General features: G+C 37.7%; 1 long non-coding RNA gene across 1 annotated transcript in view; it reads left to right on the forward strand.

The window, feature by feature from the left end:
* The window catches only part of LOC145652853 (uncharacterized), a 6,404-nt gene extending 5,222 nt beyond the window's left edge, over positions 1–1,182 (forward strand). Inside the window, exon 3 of the long non-coding RNA XR_014119123.1 lies at positions 106–1,182. This is a non-coding gene — a long non-coding RNA (uncharacterized LOC145652853). The remainder of the gene's footprint in view (positions 1–105) is intronic.
* The last annotated feature ends 8,849 nt before the right edge of the window (positions 1,183–10,031 follow it).

Consider the following 10,031-nt stretch of genomic DNA (forward strand, 5'->3'; position numbering starts at 1 on the left):
CTCCTCTCTGTTGAGTGTAAATGTCATTATACTGGTCCCAGTCAGAACGTGGTGAATTAATGGTCTCCTCTCTGTTGAGTATAAATGTCATTCTATTGGTCCCAGTCAGATTACTGGTCTCCTCTCTGAAGCAGCAGGTGCCCTTTACCATATGGCTGGCACAGGAAACCCTTACACAGGTAATATCCTCACATATGTGTATGATCACATCCTTACACAGGTAATATCCTCATATATGTGTATGATCACATCCTTACACAGGTAATATCCTCACATATGTGTATGAACACATCCTTACACAGGTAATATCCTCATATATGTGTTTGATCACATCATTTCACAGGAAATATCCTCATATATGTTTATGATCACAACCTTACACAGGTAATATCCTCATATATGTGTTTCGTGACAACCTTACACAGGTAATATCCTCATATATGTTTATGATCACAACCTTTCACAGGTAATACCCTCATATGATCACAACCTTACACAGGTAATATCCTCATATATGTGTATGATCACAACCTTTCACAGGTAATATCCTCATATATGTGTATGATCACATCCTTACACAGGTAATATCCTCATATTTGTATATGATCACAACCTTTCACAGGTAATACCCTCATATGATCACAAACTTACACAGATAATATCCTCATATATGTGTATGATCACAACATTACACAGGTAATATCCTCATATATATGTATGATCACAACCTTTCACAGGTAATACCCTCATATCACAACCTTACACAGGTAATATCCTCATATGTATATAATCACAACCTTACACAAGTAATATCCTCATATATGTGTATGATCACAACCTTACACAGGTAATATCCTCATATATGTGTATGATCACATCCTTACACAGGTAATATCCTCATATTTGTGTATGATCACAACCTTTCACAGGTAATACCCTCATATGATCACAACCTTACACAGATAATATCCTCATATATGTGTATGAACACAACCTTACACAGGTAATATCCTCATATATGTGTTTGATCACAACCTTTCACAGGTAATATCCTCATATATGTGTATGATCACAACCTTACACAGGTAATATCCTCATATATCTGTATGATCACAACCTTGCACAGGTAATATCCTCATATATGTGTTTGATCACAACCTTTCACAGGTAATATCCTCATATATGTGTATGATCACAACCTTACACAGGTAATATCCTCATATATGTGTATGATCACAACCTTTCACAGGTAATATCCTCATATAATCACAACCTTACACAGGTAATATCCTTATGAGATCCTGATGACACGTGAAAACCTTCTTTGCTGTCTTTGTTTACCAGATCCCTTTTTTTCTCAGACTCCTTCCTGTTTACAGATGTTGCTCGGTTTCTGTATTTATTAGATGCTACATTATTAGGAAAAATACGTTCCACTCAAGGTTATAGTTGATTTCTCAGGATGATGTGATGTCTCAGATTAGAAGTCTAAAGAGTCCATAAACCCAGACCAGCACAGCAGTGGCCCCTCCTAGTGTGAAGAGGGTGCTCCACCCCCAAACATCCAGGCCCCACCCTCCAGCACCCGAGCTCCTCCCTCCTGCAGACCCAGATTTACAGCGTGCCAAACCCACCAGAAAGCACAAAGAGCACCTCACACCATCAGCAGAACCAAGTACAAGGAAACTGCAACCTCAACTAATTCCACTCACTGCCTACAGTTCCCAAAAACACTTGCAAGTCTCTGAAAATACCAGTTTATACAGGAGGGGATTAACAGAGATTATATTATATGCACAAGAAGAGGGTGGGGGCTCATGATAATGAAATGGCTACATCTGGTCAGAGCAGTTAATGGAACAATCTTCAACTCAAAAAATACAATAAATAAAAATGTATTAGTTTGTAATAATGTGCAAATTCTTAGTCATTGCTTGGATTTATTGTGTTAAATGAAGAGCAATGCAACATTATTCAGTGTGACAAGCAATAAGCAAAAAGCATTTTGCTTATTCCTGCTGGGTCTTTCATTCATAAAGTCTTAATTCTGAATGTGTTAGATGATGTCAATGTTACCTAATCATGTAGAGCTAGGTGTGTTACAATAGAAAAGCTGAATATAAGTGTGAAGGGAACTCAAGGGATTGGGACTAAACAGCTGTGTAGCCTTAAGAAAACCACTTATCAGTGAGGCTAACTGGCAAAAATAGCTTCAATTTGATAGGGAGCATAAAGATCGGACTCTGCAGCAATGGAAGAAGGTAATGTGGTCTGATGAGTCCACATTTACCCTCTTCCAGAGTGATGGGCGCATCAGGGTAAGAAGAGAGGCGGCTGAAGTGATGCACCCATCATGCCTAGTGCTTACTGTACAAACCTGTGGGGGCAATGCTATGATCTGGGGTTGCTACCGTTGGTCAGGTCTAGGTTCAGCAATGTTATGTGCCCAAAGAATAAGGTCAGCTGACTACCTGAATATACTGAACGACCAGGGTATTCCATCAATGGATTTTTTCTTACCTGACGGCACGGACAATTCCAGGATTCGTCGGGCTCAAATTGTGAGAGAGTGGTTCAGGGAGCATGAGACATCATTTTCACACATGGATTGGCCACCACAGACTCCAGACCTGAACCCCACTGAGAATCTTTGGGATGTGCTGGAGAAGACTTTGTGCAGTAGTCCAAATCTCCCATCATCTATACAAGATCTTGGGGAAAAATTAATGCAACTCTGGCCAGAAATAAATGTTGTGACATTGCAGAAGCTTGTGGAAACAATGCCACAGTGAATGCATGCCATAATCAAAGCTAAAGGCGGTCCAACGAAATTTTAGAGTGTGTGACCTTTTTTTTGGCCAGGCACTGTATATGCCCAGCAGTGCTCGTCTGCCTTGTGGTGTGTGATATTTGTGGACAGAAAGAGGGGAGGGGCTCCTAGCTTTATAAAGCCTGTGGTTTGCATTAATGAACACCTGGGTCATCGCCTGTTGTTTCTGCATGCTGAGGTCAGTATGACCTCATAAGTGAAAAGGTATTAGGATGAGAACAAGCATAGTGCCCTACAGGTATATGTTTGTGTGCACATGTGTAGATGTTAGTGACATGTTTACATTCATATTGTTCACATAATGTTTAATAGTGGTGTCTCCCTGGCAATGTAAACATCCCAGTGTTAGTGAGAGATGGCTCAGACATTGGGCTAAACCACACTGATCCTGCTTGCTGCGTGAGAGAAACAGCTGGCAGGATCAGTGTGGTTTAGCTCCATGTTTGAGCCATCTGACTCTGACCAAGAGTCTCTTCAACAGGAAAATGGACCCCAATAAAATCTTATCGATGACAAAATAGTGTGTCCAAAACTCCAGCTGGTTGAGCTAAGATTCACTCAGTTATAAAGAGGCTGAATTATGTGTACTCTTCATTAAAGTGGGTGGTGTTCCCTTAATTAAAGTGGGTTGTGTACTCTTAATTAAAATGGGTGGTGTTCTCTTAATTAAAGTGGGTGGTGTACTCTTAATAATCCCTTAGAGCAATGCTGGTTGTGGAAGCTTTTGAAGCTGACTCAGGGGCGCCGTCAGGGATTTTGGGCCCCATGAAAAGATATGACACTGTGCTCCACCTTCCCATCACCCCAGGCCACGCCCACCCTGAAAATATAGCATTGTGCATGTAGTGGAATTCACTATTTGATGTAAGACTGAAATCATCTATAAGAAAAGTGCTAAAGACCATATTTTACAGTTTATGGAAGCTTTCTAGTCTTTTAAAAACAGAGATCTTTTCCAACACTAATGAATTTATTTCTCATGGGAACAATCCAGTGTGATCTGCCTTAGACTTATACAGAGGCCTTGAAACCACCTGCATCAGAGCCTCTGTTTTGCACATATAGACTCAAAAAGGTCTCTGACCTTAAGATACCCCAGAAACATTATTCATCTTTATGCTTTCAGACAGTCTTGCACCACTCTGCACGTGTGACAGGGAGCTTCAAAGCCTATTTTAATTAGATCACAGATCGTCTCATGAAAATACAGATTAACGTTTGGCCTTTCCTTTGCCTCAAAACATTTGATCACCTCATTCCCCCCTTTCATGATTTTGTCATGAACTATTGTCCCGCTGTCTCTATTTAATGTGTCATTGTTTTATATAAATGTTAACAATGTTGTGACTTTAGTTTATTATTTCTAATATGAACTATTGAATTTAACTGCGTGCCCTGTAACATTCTTTTCTTACTTATGTGGCCAACATCCATTGGGCATGACGAAGGTTTCTTATATTATCACACAAATATCTTAGGTTATACAGTTACTTCAGTTTATAAATTATGTTAATATTGTTATTTGGAATAAAATTACAGCAGGATTCTCCGAACAGAACACATACACCTCCCCTCTCGGCCAAAAACTTATCCAGAGCTATACGATTTTGCCAGGTCATTAATGACATAGCTTCCAATTGCACCGCCACTGCTGTTAGTGCATCAGTATAATTAATAAAATGATGCTGATTATAGTATATGTAATTTATCCAATCAATAGTTTTGTTTATAGTAAACCACCAGAGAATTGATTCAGATCCCGCAGCAATTTGATTTCTAGCCTTAAATTAATCCGAAGCCCCCCTATGAACTCCAATAGCATCAATGATACTTTATCATCCAAACTACCCTTCGGTGCCTCACGTTGCTGAACACAATGATAAGCATCGTTGTGTGGGAAGTACAGCTTCAGGTACAGGAACCATAGGAAATGACACAATCAACATGACTCTTACCCCCACATACCCAATGAGCATCCGGAATTACGACACCATCATATTTCTGCATGAGACGTGCATGATTAACCAGGTCTTGTTCTACAAAAGTTCCATTGGAGTTGTCAAAATAATGGGTATTGTTAAAAGTTGAAATATAACAGGTTCAGTGTAATCCATAATCCAAATCCTACAACATTTCCTTGTGAAATTTCCCACATTTTTCCTCCTGTACAATAAAAACAATCAGGACACACTGTGGAATTCATCACAGTAATACTTTTTTTCTTACAGTTGTAGCTTTCTGCACAGGTGTCTGCCTCCAATTCTCTGAGCTCAATGAGTTAATTCTGTTCACCAATATGGACGTAGCCAGCCCTCTATCCCAGTAAACCTGTCTCTTGTCTGTCATTATTCAAATCTTTAACCCTACACACCGCCTCCCATCATCCAGCGCTGGCGGTGGTTCAAACGGTCCCCATGGCAACCGCTCCACTCCAACTGTTGCTCTTACAGGCACTTGGCTAAACAACAACTGCAGCCAACAGAGCCCTTTTCCAAATCCTCCTTATTGCTTATTCATCCAATTTATGTCACTTAGTCAGCCGATACAATTTAACATTTATTAAGTCTAGCGATTTCCGACACGCCACACCTGCAGAGTTTCTATATATTTTCTCAAGCCAAAAATGCATTTGCACTCCCTGCATCTCATTTAACAAATTGCTATCCATGTGATTATTTTAGTCACAAATCTATTCACTTGATTCTAAGTTATTTTGTTAGATTTAACTGCTTATTGATTATTGAATATTGATTTAGCCAGAACTTACTTGGGTAAATTAGATATTCACTGTTCCAAAAATACTATTAACCGCCACTCGCTCTGGTTAAATTTCTTATCCTGTATATTTTAACTTTACTCTTCTCCTATTGCTGCTATTTTAAAATGTCCATCATATGTATGCTCGCTACTGCTTTAACTGTTACCAGTTTTATATACGATACCTCTATCATTTACTTTATATTTATTACTAAAACAATGTCTATATGTTTTGCATGCACGCATTTTATAATGAGATATTATTAATGACGTTTAGACAGATCTGTCTGCATATCCATTCACTTCCTTTGTTAAACGACCAAACCAAAATAATCTTAATTATAACCCAGAAAAAACTGTTATGCTGGTATGCGTCGTACAATACGTCATTGTTGATAATCTGTTAACTCGCGATGGCCACATCAACACAAACACAGTTTTTACAGACAAAACATTTAACACTTTTCTCTTAGTGCTGCTTTACTCACGAGATCTACTATTCTTCTCTTTATTCTTTTAATCTTTATTCTCTTTTTATTCTTTTATTATTTTATTCTCATTATTCTCTTTTATTCTTTTATTCTCTTTATTCTGCACATTTTCTTTACTTCACTAGTTGTGGTCACATTTATACAGAAACAACTGGAACAAACATACCTGTTAACATTCATCTCTTCAGCGCTTTTTTTCTCTGGAGCTCTATTTATTTCTCTTTATTCTCTTTATTCACTGCACATTTTTCTTTACTTTATCGTTCTTTATTCAACTGTTGTTTTTTTTTCACTATTTCCCTTTACAGTAAGTTTTTGTGAAACTATTTTCACTTTTACCGGTTGATTTTCTAACTGTTACTCCATTTTTTGTTATTTTATATTTTTAGCAAACAATTCTCACTCCTTCAATTCCCAGTCTGCACCCTTAAGACCCCCAAAACCTGACTACAAAGCTCTGTGGACCAGGTCTGAATACCACCTATGCAGAATGTTTTAACAGGGATTTAAGTACCTTTGGTAGTGCGCGTGTGGATTCAGACCCACAGAACAGTGCAGCTTTGGGTTGTCCGTCAGCTGGTGCTTTGTCCTGCTGACGGCGTGGGTCCGTTGCCAGTCAATCCAATTGATCCCTGTGGTACAGCCACCAATTAATGGTGTTCATAGATTTTCCTAAATTCAATGTTACAAACGAGGCATTGTCCGGAGAATGTCTAACAGTGTCAGGTGGGCATGACCTTTATATATTTTCTTCAAGGACACTTACATAACCATTTAAATTTTTTTATTGTAACGAATCTGCTGGCCTGAGTGCTGATGGGCGTGGAGCAGGATGCACAGATTCCCTCGATGAAGTGACGCGTTTATTAACAAAAGACACAAACAACAATAGTGGTACTCATATACAACATGAAGGAAAGACATGACTCATACACGTAACAAAACACAGACTCTAGTAACACTGAACAAAGATTACATACGCATTTTACATTTAACAGCAGACTAACAATGACCAACACAGTACACACACTATCAGAGATTTAAATAGACAAAAGAGACAAGACATTAAGCCCCATACAGGTGCATACAATTACAAAGGGCGTGGTTACAAACATTAAACCCCCTGCACACGGCAGGCCGTACCATGTGACTTGTGTGTGTGGGGGGGGGGGGGGGCGTCCCGTGACATTTATAATACTTTTCCAGGTTTACACTATTATGTTCAAATCATACATTATTCAATATATGCAAATTGATATTCAATACTTACACCAACTGGTTCTTGGTATCATTATGTTCAACCTAAACTACTTCTATTTTTTTTAAAAAGGCGATCTTATTTCCTACCGCCAGGTGCCCATATTGCTTCTTCTGGTGATCCTTTTTCATAGCACCAAATGCCCATATTCTTTCTTCCGGTGCTGGGCTGGGATGTCCCATCCTTGAACCAAGGATCCCTCAACTGAGGCCCCTAGAGGCCTGTCAAAGAGGCCTTCTGAGGCTTTATGCTGAAGCCAACCATCCATATTCTTCTGCGTACAATATCATTTTATTACCTCACCCTGCACTGTGAAATACACATCCTTATATTCACAAAAGCACATGCTTTGGCTGGTAAAACATTTCTTATTAACACCAGTCTTGCTTGTCTTCCTAACTGGTTCAGTTCCTTCACTTTTAAGCTTCCCTAGTGTTATTATTACATATTTTAGTTTACTGTATCTAAATCACTACATAAGAGATTGTAGCCTGCACCCAGTAGTAGGAGGGTGTTTAGGGTGAAATAGTAGACTGTTTCTTTGTTGTGGTTTGTGTAAATAAACATCTGATTTGCGAAAATGATTTAATTTCTTCTAATTAATAAACTGTTATAGTAGCTATAATCCTGATGTAATGATGCACAGTGTAGTGACATTTCACATGAGGAGAAAACATCAATAAAGGTATTTTTGAATGGATATAACTAAAAATTAATAATACATTTTCTTAGAATTATTACATAAGGATATATATATATATATATATATATATATATATATATATATATATATATATATATATATATATATATATATAAAATCATAATCGAGAATCATCCATGAGTCTGAAGACATCTAGTTTTAATCACCCAGCTCTACTTATAATAGACAATAAAGGCTGAAGAGACTAACATTCCAGATGTAGTTTTATTTCAACAGTTATTTATTTTAATTACTACGAACAACAACAATGAAAGAGTGAATGTATGATGGTGCACAGACTGATGGGTGATAGAGGGGTGGAATATGAACATCGTAGAGAAAATAATGACAGGAGATCATTTTAATGTCAGAGTTGGTCAATGTTTGAATAAGTCTGGAAGTGGATACTTAGCCTGTACATGCACCTCCAGTTTTAAGTGATTTAAGTTTTCAAATGATTTGTACTTGATCACTTTAATACTAGTTATCAGAAATTGTACACATAGTACAATGATTCAGGAGTCACATTGATGTAAACACTTGGGACATGACAGTCATTCACATCCAGACTTATTTACCCCTCATTTATTTTCTAGTTGAGCTCCTCTAATACAGAAGAACATGTCAAAAAAACCAAAATGACTTTTATTTTGTGGGTTTAGAATGTGTATTTTGATGCTGGAGATTCATTTTCAGTCATGCTCTACATATTCTGATTCACCAGGGTCTTGTCTAATAAATTGAACACTTGAGTATATACATGAAATTACCAAGTAGCTGCACAGCATTTTCTACTAGGTGTCCTAGACATCTAAATGCACACAAAGTCATCAGTCACTATACATTGAGTGTGCAATATTCTTTTTGCTAAAACATCACAACAATGCTCAATGTACAATGCACTTATTAAAAGACAATATTAAATTCTTCATTGTTATTATGTTAAATGATTATGCTGGGATAGTGCTGTAATACTGTAAAGAAATAGTATGCTTTCTCATGTATACTTACATTTTGTAGGAGGATTGTGAATATTTTCAGCAGTGAATGGAAATATCCAGTCCTTTGCAATGCAAACATTGAAGCTAATCCATGCTAGAAGCCACTGAACCATCTCTCAGCTTCCATCTTATAACTGCACCCAAAGAACTCCACATAAACTTCAGCTAGAATAAGCCTGTTCCTTTCCATGATGTCCCTTAGTATTGGTAATCAAATTAAGTAAAAACAATATGGATTACTGTATCAGTTTTGCCAAACAGCTTCACTCGCATGTGCTACACTTCATCTGGCTTAGAACACAAAGCAGTGCACATATTTCAAACTCACGTAGTGGGTAAACAAATAAGGCAGGTGAGGTGTCTGCGTATTCATCTAAGCGTCCTCTATTTGTTGAAACAGCTGCCAATCACGCCGCTCGTGCTTGGACATTGGTTGTGAAGTCATTTGATAGCTTCGCCTCCCCTTCCCCCTTCACACCTTGGTGAGGATTGCTGTCACTCAAAGACATTAACTCTTCATTCTTCAAACAGAATCTGTGGACTCTAAGAAAGGAGGGTCTTGTCCCTTATTCACCCCTGCTACAGGAGTAACATCCATTTGCTTGCATATTTTGTTATTTTATGAATGAAAAGAACACGTGTTTTGTGCAAAGACGTGAGCAAGCAAATGAAGAGCTTTACTAGCATTCTAGATACTTTTTAAACATGCCAAGCAATTGCTTTGATGGTAATTAAATTAATAATAACAATAATAATAATAATAATATATTACGGGTCTACACAGTCACATTTACTAAACCAGACATACTTGGTCAGGCTTAAGCTTCCCTCCTGATATTATCACTTGTTTATTTTACTGTATCTAAATCACTACATAATAAATTGTAGCCTAAACCCAGTTGTAAGAGGGATAAAAAAGACTATTTCCTCATTGTGGTTTATAACTATGACTTGTGATCACTTTGATACTTATGATACTGAATTTAGCGTA

The sequence above is a fragment of the Electrophorus electricus genome, chromosome 21, assembly GCF_041902795.1.
Source record: "Electrophorus electricus isolate QZ-2024a chromosome 21, ASM4190279v1, whole genome shotgun sequence".
Lineage (NCBI taxonomy): Eukaryota > Metazoa > Chordata > Actinopteri > Gymnotiformes > Gymnotidae > Electrophorus > Electrophorus electricus.